Here is a 12,771-nt window from a genome sequence, read left to right as displayed (position 1 = left end):
AGATGTTGACTCAGAAATATGCTATTGTTGAGCCGGAATAATCTGTAACTACTGCCGTTTCTCTTGTGAGTGTCAATTTACTTGATACATAAATAGCAAACAATCAAGGACATGCTGCACTTGAAGCTGGTATCCTAGCTGCATCCAAGGATTATTGTAGTGATCACCTTCATGTGCTTGAGTTTTCAATCCTCTACGAATTGACCATTTTGTTTGATCTTTCTGCACTTGACATTATGGTAGGGCTTAATTAAAAAAGAAATTTTTGTTACAATTCTCTTTATTTTTGCTCAGATTCAGGGACACTTGAGGATGCATATGCATGAGCTAAGTTCATGGAGGATGCCTTTGCAGCCACCGCACTAGCAACCTAGTCTAGACTTACCTTTGAAGCTGAGTGAAACAAGAGAGAGGTTTATTCAACTTCTATGGTGTGTGCTCCTATGGTTCATATTCCACCATCCCTCACCTCAACACCTTTGCAAGCTAATGAGTCACCTTCTTTTAGAGATAACACTTTGCCTATGCCACATCGGGTACCACATGTACACCAGGTGAGTTTGTTTCCCATCCAAGGGGGTTATGGCAAGATAAAGGGAAGAGAGAAAGCAATAGAAAAAGGGTAAAATTTAAATGGAAAGAGAAAAAAAATCCCAATGGATAAGGCACCACTCTAACTGGAAATTCTAGGTTCACACTAGCAAGCTAGTTTTCCCTGTAGGATGCCATTGTTGCACTTTTCTTTGGCCAGGAGCATGGGGATTCTGAGTGGGAAGGAGAGCATTTCTATGAGAGCCTGTGTCCTTTTGCGATTTTGAATTATACTCTTATTCAACATAATCATGATGATGATCTCACTTGGTCTGCCTTGGGGAGCTGTTTTTAATAGGTTATGAAGTGCTTGAAGATATTAAAAAGATGCTACATCAAGGTGGTGTCAAAGCGGCAATGACGAAGATTCAAATATCAAGGAATAAGTGGTGAAAAGCAAGTTCTAAAGGAGTCACAAGCTATCAAGGATGATATCCTCTCCGCTAAGAAGGGCACACCACCGTTCATAAGCCATTAAAGGCAAGAGTGACCATGCCAAGTAAGTCTCAGGTTGGAAGGGAGCCATTTGTCGAGCAAGAGAAAATGAAGAGGCATGCAAGAGGGGGTCGTGCCAACTGCACGATTGATGTGAAAGGGGGGCTTGAAGATGCTATGTTAAATGAACAAAAAAAGTATTTTAAGGAGTTTGGTTTTTCTTGAAAGAACTGACGAGGGGTGGCAAGAACGAAGGGATGCCGGATGATGGATAGAGGGTGTCGTTTGGGTGTCGGTCCACAAGGAGGGAGGCACGGGTTTTGCAAGCAGGGGAGCAAGAGGAAGGCGGGAGTAGGAGACTTGATGTAGGAGAGAGGCTATAAGAGGAGTGCTGCCATTTGCAAGTTAGCCAAGAGCTTAGCCAAGAGCGAGCATGTTTAGGAAGAGCAAGAGTTATGGGCTTTGCAGGCTAGAAACAGGCGAGGCCAAGGGCTGTTGAATATCACCATGCATAGGCTATGAGCAAGGAAGAGAGATAGGTTTGCTCTTTGTAACAATTCATGAGAGAGAGAGAGAGAGAGAGAGAGAGAGAGAGAGAGAGAGAGAGAGAGAGAGAGAGAGAGAGAGAGAGAGAGAGAGAGAGAGAGAGAGATTCTCTCTTGTTGTTTGGGTGTGCACAGCCAAGGAAGGATGAAAGAGAGAGAATGAGGGCACTTGCTTGGGACGCTAAAATTGAGAGAGAGAGAGAGAGAGAGAGAGAGAGAGAGAGAGAGAGAGAGAGAGAGAGAGAGAGAGAGAGAGAGAGAGAGAGAGAGAGAGAGAGAGAGAGAGAGAGAGAGAGATTCTCTCTTGTTGTTTGGGTGTGCATAGCCAAGGAAGGATGAAAGAGGGAGAATGAGGGCACTTGCTTGGGACGCTAAAATTGAGAGAGAGAGAGAGAGAGAGAGAGAGAGAGAGAGAGAGAGAGAGAGAGAGAGAGAGAGAGAGAGAGAGAGAGAGAGAGAGAGAGAGAGAGAGAGAGAGAGAGAGAAGCTCTCCTTCTATGGCCATGTTTGATAGAGAGAGAGAGATGAGACCTTGTTGTGTGAGGGACTGCGCTGCCCTGTAGGGTGTAATACAAATAGCTGCGCTGCCCTACTGGGTGTAAGCCTTGAGTTGCTTGGGTTATTAGCACCTATCATCCAAAATTATTTGAAGCTTGGAGCCTACAAAGCTGCCTCGACAAAAATTTCTTGAAGACAAATTAAGATAAGTTTTTTCAAGCTCATTGTAATATTTTCAATATTCAAATTGGACGATAATCTCACACTATGTCTCGTGCTCTTCTGGCCTTTCTCTCTCGTTTGAAATAAGACGTAAATTCTTCTCTCTCTTGTTGAATTATTAAGTGATCATTTTGTGGATATTCATTGATGAGATCTGATATTACAATTGAAAGCACATTCCTTGTTGGCAATGGATCTTAGTAGCACTTTCCAACCATAGTTCCTTGTTGGTGCGCTTGGGTTTGGGAGTTTGAGTATTATCCTTGCTTGGTTTTTCTTGTCTGGGTTTGCTCCATGGCCCAAGCATAGAAGTGAACCCACTCGATGCTCAAAATATATGTAGACCATTTAAAATGACCAGTCCATATGCAGTCCCCATGTCTATAAAATATCCCCCATAACCCTTGTTATCCTCATCCTGCGAACACCTAGCCAAACCCATATCACTGACATCCAATTCTCTCAACATCTCTTTTGAGGTATTGTAGAAGACTGTTTGACAGTGGCCCGTTGACAGTGGCCCGTCCTGCTATTGAAGTCCCTGAGAAGGATAACGCTCCCGTCTCTAGAGAACTCCCTTATATCCTCATCGAAAATCATGTAAGGTGATTGTCCCTTGGGGGATGCATAGTGATGTAAAGTGGCCTCCCAGTCTCCGTTCTCACCTTGACCCACATATAATTGGCATGCTCATCTCTACAGGCAAAACGAATGAGGGACCGCAACTCCTCCCTAAATAAGACTGCCACACCCTCTGACCCACGTTCTCTATACTTTGATCTCACCTCCCGTCTACAAGTAGTCTCCCAATGATACCCCGAAACTCTAGGTAATGTGCCGCTAGGAGTCTGGTGTGTCTATGAGTAGAAAAGAACGTCTCTTCCTTTGAAACTATTCTCAAAGGCACCCACATCTAGCTTCAGTGAGCCATTACAATTCCATGCTGCTAGTGGCTTGTCCCATAGGTCTCGCACTGTCATGCATTTTTTTTCCAGAATCACTACTTTCCCTCCTTTGTAAAAAGTAAAATTTCCTTTCTCTCTGGCTACCTTGATCTGCAACATCTTCTCTTGCATGTGCGCTATCTGTGCTAGGGTGAAATCATCCCCCAAGAAAATCCCAATCTTCTTGAGTGCTGGTCTTTTCTTCCAAAACTCCTTCCTAGCCTCCCAGTTAGGAAAGTGCATAATGAGCGCTCTTTCTTTGGAGCTACCTGTCTCTTTATTCCCCGCTCTCCAAGCCCCCGTGTGAGTAGGCTCATGGATGTTCATTTGTTTCAGAAGTTCCTGGACTTCTTCTTCCACATTGTTAGTTTCTTTGTGAGCAGTGACACGTACATGAAGAGCTCTCGTCTTCCTCTTTTTCTCCTCCTCCAAGGTCAAGTTAATGTTGGTAGATGGGGGTGTGGTAGTAGACATTCCACCTTTTCCTTTCTTTGCAGTCTCAATCCACTTCTCTGCTTTGTCCGCCTTCTTCTACATTTGGAAGAGCCTATTTGCCCACGAGGAAGCTTCCTGTGTTTTTTGTTGCTCCTCCTCCTTAAGAGGTTTTACCTGCTCTTTAATATTGTTCAGTTCCTTGATCACTTTGGGTTGGTCATCTTTAGATTTTTTAGATTTACTTGTGCACTCTAAAAATTCTCTCTTGAGTTCTTAAATCAGGGCATTCTTTTCATTCATACGCTTCTCCATCTCTGATTTCCAAACCGCAAAGGTGGTGGTTGTTGCATCCAATTCCTTTCTCCAAAGGACTTGTCCGTTATTTTGTCATAAACTTTTTGATGATATGGTATACCCAGATTTTTTCATTGAATTAATACATGGTTGCCTGTTTCATTTAGATGGGGCATTTAAAGATTCTCTGTTGTCATTCTCTCATGTCTCTCTGCACTCTATTTTACCCTTCCACTATATTCTCCCTCTCTCTCTTCTTGCAACACGGTATACACATATATTCACCCTCCACAATGTTATATTTTTCTTGAGTATGCTTTCATTCATAACACCCATTCGAGGGTAGCACTAGTCGCTAGGTGCCTCTGGATGCAATCTGGCTCATGACCTAAACTCCATGTTTAGTCGAGCGCTGAGAACTCCTCCCCTATGCAAATGTTTCCGCAACTCTAATGTATGTTGAAAGTTGTATAAAGGTGTAAATTGTGTATTTTGTGCACAGACCCCTGTGGAGGGGTATCTCTCAGGCTCTTAGCTATATATAGAATATAGACCTCTATATTGCAAGTGTGCCTGGCACTTTGCTAGGGCCGTGCCCTCCTAGTCCTATCCTTGGCATGACATATCGTGTGTTGACAAATTTTCGAATCTACTCCCTTTAGGTCTTTGTATGACCATGTAAACACATCTCTATATTCTTTGATCGTAGTTACCAAAAGTTACACTTCCTCCTTTGTGCGGTCAGTGGCAATGTATGTTGGCTTTAATTCCTCTCTAGGTTCAACTAATTCTATATGCTTGGATTTCTCAGGTCCATTGTAAGATGTTTCTGGTTCTTTAAGTTTTGCATTGGTTATTGAATGATGATCTTCCGATCTTGTATCATGTATTTTTTGTAGTGAGAGAGTGGTGTGTCAAATCAATCCATATTTGAGCCCTCTTTGCTCTCCATCTTGGTTGTCCAAACTTCTCTCAAAGTTTTCTTTAATTTTTGACTCTTTCATTGCTCAGTCTTTGTCATCCTAGATGACATCTTAGTTATGTCCTTGGTTTTTGGTTTGCTTTGTTTCTTTGAATTTGTCTTTGTTGAAGTAGACTTTATATATTCCAGTGTGATCTTCTCTTTGACACAATTTATTGCCTCTACAATCATCAAATATTGGGTTTTGTTCTTTATAAAAGACATATGTTCTCCTTGCATTTGCTTTTATTTTCTTACTTATTTGCATGATACCTTTCTTGTCTCTTGGATTTTTGGCTAGAAAAATCATAGAGGATAGCCTCTTTTTTGTTCAATTTTGTTCTTTTTTAGAACTACTCATCCTCTATGTCTATCTCTAAAAGAATATCGTCTTGTGAATCTTGAAATTATTCCTCATTTTGTCGCTTAGATCTTTGATGGAAACCTCATCAACTATGTGTTTGCATTCAACAATTCCCATGTATCTAGATTTTCCATTTCCAACCTTGATTCCAAGATAACACTTACCATTTGGAAGGGTACTATATCATAGCCCTCTTCATCACACAAAAACTTGTTGGGGTCACTTTGTTCATGCATACATCTAGAGAAGACAATATTTGATTCAAGCCAAAAGGTTCAAGCAGTTCCTCTAGAAATGTCTCTAAAATATTTGTCTTCTACTGGTTTCTCTAAGATGCAATCTTCTCTTATTATGATCTCACACTTGGACACTCCATACATCCAAAGATTTGCTTTAGTCTGTAAACATGTAGGTTTTCCTTTCTTGTTGACCGTTGTTGAGTCAAATTCCTCTACAAGAGTTTGACTAATATCTCTGTAGTTGTGGTCTTTGACACTGATCCTTGTTGTAATCTCTTTGTGTCGTAAGTAGATATGGTCGTAGCCCCAATCTTGTACCATTTTAAGTTGATGGATGAATGGTCTTCCTAAAACGACATCAAATTGTTGCTCTTGCCAAAATCCACTATTGCAAAGGTATGCTCGTACTCTATCCCACAAGAGGTCACTATAATTAGTTCCAACATACCCACTAGTCTCTTAACATAACCATTTGCAAGTTGTAGTCTCATTCTTGATTTTTTGAGAGCTGGCCTTCCCCATTTTTCTCATATATCTTTTGTGGAAATGGCCACTTTAGCACCGATATCAAGTATAATAATTGTTTTTACCTCTTTGTGCTCCATTGGCAAGGTGGTGTTCCCTTTTTTCCCTTTGTAGTAATCACCCACCTTGTTTACATGCACTAGTTTTTCTTTTGGTTTGTCTTGTGTTAGTTTACCCATTTGTTCATCCAAGATGATGTCTTGATGAGGAATTTCCAGCCCCATCTTCTCTAAGTTTCTACCTACTTCCCCCCATATATGCGATCTAATTCATAGAAACCGAGAGAAAGTTATTGTGCATTATATAGGAGTTGACATTAGTTTGTACAGGCTTTTAGTGTCCATCATCTTTGGAATTGACTTCCATTGAGATGGCACTACCTTAACCTCTGATTTTGTTTCATGATCTCCTATGAAAGACGAAAAATTATTCTTTGTTTTAGGCTTACTCTCTATAGATGCTTCTATTGCTACACCATTGTATAGAGATTGTACATCTCTAAGGTAAAAGTCGTGATCCATATTGATCTTATTGATAGGTGCAGACTTCAAAGTCGCAGTAACATCTTTTTTGTTCCATATCGTCTCCCATAAGGCTTGTAGCCATGGCTCATCCACTTCAAGAATTGGCATCATCACTTATGACTTAGATTCATATGTGGTATTAGCCACTATCTTATTATCCAATGGTGTTTCTCTCTCTAGTCCTATTTGATTATTCATTTTCTCTCTTTTGTGCTCAATTTCTCCATCTCTTGGTTGGATTAACACTCTTTGTTTGGGGATGTTTTGTTTTTTTGGCTCCATTAGAGCTTGAGCTATCTGTATGAGCCCTTTCACATTTATGGTCTCTATTTCTCAACCTCATGATGTGGATAAGTCAACCATGCTTGTTTCAGTGTCAGGTTGGTTTTCAGTCTATCCTTATAAACTTGTAATAGAGCTTTTAAGGATTCTATAACTTTGTCTACTAGGACTGAACCTCCTGAAGATATCTTAATTGACACCACTCCTACAATTTTCTCTTTGTTTACCTTTTTATGTTTTAGTTGCTTGGCTTGTTGCAGCTTTGTTTCTAAGATAGTTTTCTCTTTTAATCTCTTTGCTTTCATTTGTCTTGTTTTGATTTCCAAGGTTTTCTTTGAGTCCTAACTGACAAACGCTCAAGTTCAGCTTGAGTATATGGGTTGTTCTCGTCCTCAACATGTGTGTTTCTGGTAGCTTCTTGAGCTTGAGCTCAAGAAGGTGGGTTGTTCTCATCCTCAACATGTATGTTTCTGGTAGCTTCTTGAGCTTGAGCTCAAGAGCTTGAGCTCAATTCATTGCATTTATTGAAATTGTAGGCCTAGTCTTCGAACCACTTGAGCACGGAAAAATTCCAATGATATTCATCCTCATTTTTCCCTTGCTGTCAAGATTTTTGGGACAATTTGGAAGAACATGATCGATTCCACATCCATAATCGAATCCAAAAATCTTTTTATGTTCACCTTCGTGTGGACAACAAACTCTTGTCCAATGATCACCTCCACATTCATAGCATGGAACTTCCAATTAGGATGCTTGTGGAGCCCCCATTGGTTGTCCTAACCTAGGAGGATAACCTCTAGGTTTATAATTCTCGTGTGCTATGAACATGAGCATGTTCGTGTCCATTGTATAGTGATTTTTTTGTTGATTGCATGGCATATGATGGTTGTGCAATAGCATCTATGCTTACCCAAGAAAGATGACCTTTGTCAACATATGCAATACTCTTGGGTTCCCTCTTGTAGGTTTTGGTAGTTCTTCATTATACGAAGTTGGTGGAAACTTTCTCTGATTTGCAAGTATTTTTATCGGTTGTGTGTATCTAACAATGCTTGATTCTCTTGAGGTAATGGAGGTTGTTGGACCAACACTGGTTGAGGCTTGTCTCTACCTTGGGTTGCGTTATTCGGTCTTATTTGGTATCTCAATGGTGGTGGCAATGGTTTCACCCCCATTTGTCCATATGGCCTTTCCTTCACATAGTTTTTGTTATATAAAAACACTCATTCGTTTCATGGTTAGTCCATTTCTACTCAATTGCATACCATTTCAAGATACATGGTGCATTTTTTTCTACTGGTTGTTGTTGTATATTTGGGTTTTGTCGATAGCCTTGGTTCATCCTCCTAATCAATTCTTTGGTCATTTGATCAATTCTTGGCATGGTTGGAGTTTGAACATTTCATTGACCGTGCTTTTACTTCTCGTAGAAGAGGCTCTACTAGTCAAGTTATGTGCATCTTTTGATACCTTTCTGTAAGCCTTACAATTGTCAACTAGATATAAAGATTCTCTAGTGACTTTCTCAAATGTTGTACATGCTTTCAAGTGCGGTTCCTTCTTGAGAGTCTCATTCCTCAATCCCTCTATAAAGAGAACTGAGAGTCTTTCATCTTGTGGTAGCTCTCTCACATGATATCTCTCTATGTAATGTTTGAAGCAAAGGAAAGATTTCTTCACTTTCTTGTTCTCTTTCTGCTTGAAAGCATAGATTTGGGATACATTGTTATATTTGATTCCCCTTCTTTTAGAGAATTCCTCAGCAAATTCACGTAGTAGCTGATCTATGTTTGGAAAGTCTCTATTGTTCAAAGGTTTGAACCATGTCAAAGTTTCTCCTTCCAATGTCAACACAAATCCTTTGTACTGAGTATGGAAATCTACCACTTGCTCAACTCTCAAAACCTGTTTGAAGAGTGAGACATGCGCAAATGGATCCCTTGATTCATTGTACTTTTTGGCAACACACTTAGCTCCCTAAGATGGTCGCATACATTGCATTTTTGCAATCATTCTCACAACTCCCATATCTCCTACTAGGATATCTCTAGCCTCATAAGCCCCACTAGGATCTCTAGTTAGAGTTCTTTCAGTGGCTCTCCCCTCAGGACGCATATCTCTCGCTTTTTCCAAGTTTCCAAAACTCTCATTGTATAGAGCATGCTAGGATATTCACTACTCCTATACGTAGTCATTAGAACCCAAGGATCCCATTGGTCCAAGCACTAAAAACTATGCTTGACTCATTGAATCAACAATTTGCATTCTATCTACAATCAACTTTCCATCTCTAGTCTGGTCTCTGATATAGTAGGTCTAATGGTACTAGCAGTGACATAATACTAATGGAGTGAGCCTCCAAAGTATGTATATCTCTTGAGTTCTCCCGAGTCTATTGTTGAATATCTATGCACATGTTTATCAAACATGATTATATGAGTATCTTTGCCTTCATTGTATGTAAAGACATATAATCTCATGTGCTCTAACAACTCTCCTAGGTAGGGCTTGTTGCATCTATAATAGTGCATTTGCTCATCATTATTGTACTTGTACAACCCCACCTGAGTGTTTTCCATGTTGACTCACTTCATTTTGTTTACTCTCCTTAGTTTTGCATTTGGAATGTCCAACTGAGGCGTCAACTTTGTCTTTTGTGCCTTTCATTCTCCATTTGTCCACATTATAGGGATTTTCACAACAAGATACATTAGTTCCTCATCATCAAAGTATCAATCACTGTTATAGTCCACAAGAACTAAGTCCTTGAACTCACTATGTATGTCCTCTAATTTTACGTAGTAGTCAATCATATTGTATTTGTAATTCATTGTACTCTGGTCATTTTTAAATTGATACTTCAGTGTAATAGTTTCATTATGGGTGCTGGTTGGGATTGTCCATCTCCCATGTTTGTTGTCTCTTTAAGACTCACTCTATTGAATTCATCAGCCATGTAGGTATAGGATCTCTCTTATGATGCCATTCATTTTGGAGCATTGTCTATAAACGATGGGGAAACACACCCTAGTACTATAAGTTATTGAGAGAGAATAGGAGGTTTACAAGTGCTAATCTTTTGATAAAGGATATGCTAAGTGCGTACATTAGCACCAAGCAATCCAATTAGAAAAGTTATCTCTCTAGTTGGAGTTTTCTTACCATGAGGCAAAGCATGTTACGAGTCTAAGTTTAACTTCTTCATGTTTAAATTAGGTTCTCAACCTTGAACACCGGTTATGACGGGGTTGTCTACTGATAGAAATGACACCAAGTCAAGGACTTAATACAGGTTGATGAGTTATGTCAGTAGGTTAATTGTATGTAAATTTGAGAAGAGGTATTTCCAAATGTTCCAGTATCTTCAAAAAGTCTGACTCTTAGTCATTCACTTAAACATCTCTTGGTTGTGGTACCTCATTTACAATCCTCAAGTGAGTTATAAAAAGAGTCTACACACTATGTTGGATTTAAGTCGACAACACCAATAGTTGCACATGGAAACAATGTGGAAAATCAAGATGTTTTTCTTGGTTTCATTCTCATTTCATTGGACCTCCTATTGAACTATGTACTGGCACATGAATGGCTGGACCTCTGAGAAGTGCCACAGTGGAAAAAATTAGTGCTCTTAAGAAGATCTTACCACTTTTGGTTTTGAGGACGACAATGCTTCTCCAAGGAGGGAGTAATGTCATGCCAAGGGTAGGACTAAGAGGGCATGGGCCCTGGCAAAGTGCCAGACACACTTGCAGTATAGGGGTCTATATATAGCTAAGATCTAGAGGACCACAGACCTATATATAGTATGGTTGGATGGTTATTTGCAAGTTTATCTCCCCTTTGTCTTACATGATACCTCTTAAGAGTGATGCAAAGCCTCGTCGACAAAGTCCCTACACTTATAATGAAACATTTGCGAAAAAAATCAAGGAGGATATTGATAAGCTTAAAAAATTAAAGTTTATCTATGAGATTGAGCACATATATTAGTTGTCACAATTGTGGTAGTACCCAAGAAAAACAAGAAGTTATGAGTATATGTGAATCTCAAGAAAGTAAACGTAGTGACTATCAGGGACAATTATCCCCTACATATTATAGACCATGTGGTAGAGCGAGTTGCACGCAAGGAAGCTTATAGCTTTCTTGATTGTTTTTCAGGCTACAACCAACTTGCAATAAAGCTTGAGGATTAGCACAAGACACCCTTGGTCACAGAATAGGGCATATTTGCTTACAAGATAAAGCCATTTTCCTTAACTAATGCAGCAACCACATTCCAAAGACTGATGAGTCATGATTATAAGGAATATCTAAGACAATTCTTAAAAATCCGCAGGGATTACTTATGTTTTCATTCTCTCCTAAGAAGTGAGCACATAGAACACTTGAAAAAGATCTTTGAGAAGTGCAAAACATACTGCAACTTCTTAAATCTAGAGAAACGTGTCTTCTTGAGAAAAATTATAGGGCACATAGTGTCCAAGAACGGCATTTCTACGGATCTAGATAAGATTCAAGTGATTGTTGCTCTATCAAGACCTATGAAAGTTAGGGAGGTGCAAGCCTTCATGGGCCATTGCAAATACTATAGACAATCCATCTATATATATGCCATTATCGCCAAACATCTTTGCTTTCTTATCACAAAATTCGAGTGGACCAATAAATGTGAAGAATCATTCCAGACATTGAAGTAGAGATTGATTTCTGCTCCAAGTTTGAAACCTCATTATTGGACAAAGATCTTCCATGCCCACATCAATGCATCAGCTTATGCTATAGGATGCATTTTAGCACATGTGGGGAGAACAACATGGATATTTCTATAAGTTACTCCAACAGACAGTTGAACAATGCAGAAAAGAATTACACAACCACGAAGAGAGAAGGGCTAGAGATGGTCTATGCTGTGAAGAAGTTCAAACACTACTTGCAAGCAAGTTTGTATTTTTTGTGGATCATCAAGCACTATTGTACTTGGTGAACAAACCTTGCAATATAGGGTGCATTGTTAGATGGTTATTCTTGATTTTGATTTCATAGTGGCGGTAAAAAAGAGGATCACACATTAGAGGGTGGACCATTTGTCAAGATTGACTCATGGAGAAGCGCTTATTGAGGTCAATGATGATTTGCCATATTCTTAACTTTTTAACATTGAAATGGTACCAACGTGGAGTGAACATGTCATAGCTTTGCTCAACATTGCATCATTACAGACTCGGGGCATCCACTAGGAAATATGTAAGATAGCACATGCGAACAAAATAAGGGATTTATAATTAGGTACATTTATAGAAATATGTACTTACATAAAGGGTTTTTTAATAGAGAAAGTGAAATTTTCATACATAAGGGCTAGTGATTTTACAAAATTGCATACATAAAGGTTACATATAATACTTGAAAATACACAGGTAAGGGATTATTTAGATACCTCTTGTTCGCACATGCTGCTTGCAATTTTTACATAGTGGACTCCTTGGGATTACAGATTGAGAGGCAACCAATTATTATTGAGTATACCAGAATACTCATGCTAATTGCTAGAAGGCTATATAAGTAGGGAAGGGATGCAATATTGAGGCTATGTATAGAGACAAATGAAAGAAACGTGTACTTGAGCCAGGATCATGTCCAAACATGAGAATTCACAATGGGAAAGCTCTCCCTCTTCCTTCTTATGTTCATAACTCTCTCATGAATTGTCGGTTTGGAGTGTCGTTTGCTTCAATGTGCTCACACATGAAATCTTTATGTGAAATTGTAAGTTTCTCATGATGATTTCATGAGTTATTTTTTTGCTAACCCTCATACCAATATTTCCATAACTCAAGAGCATCCAAATTGCATTTTAAGTATAGGAGAGGTATTAGGGCAACATTGCTAAGCTTCCAAGTGCA

The sequence above is a fragment of the Adiantum capillus-veneris genome, chromosome 26, assembly GCF_014529385.1.
Source record: "Adiantum capillus-veneris isolate H3 chromosome 26, ASM1452938v2, whole genome shotgun sequence".
Classification (NCBI taxonomy): Eukaryota; Viridiplantae; Streptophyta; class Polypodiopsida; order Polypodiales; family Pteridaceae; genus Adiantum; species Adiantum capillus-veneris.
Note: the sequence above shows the minus strand (reverse complement) of the source record.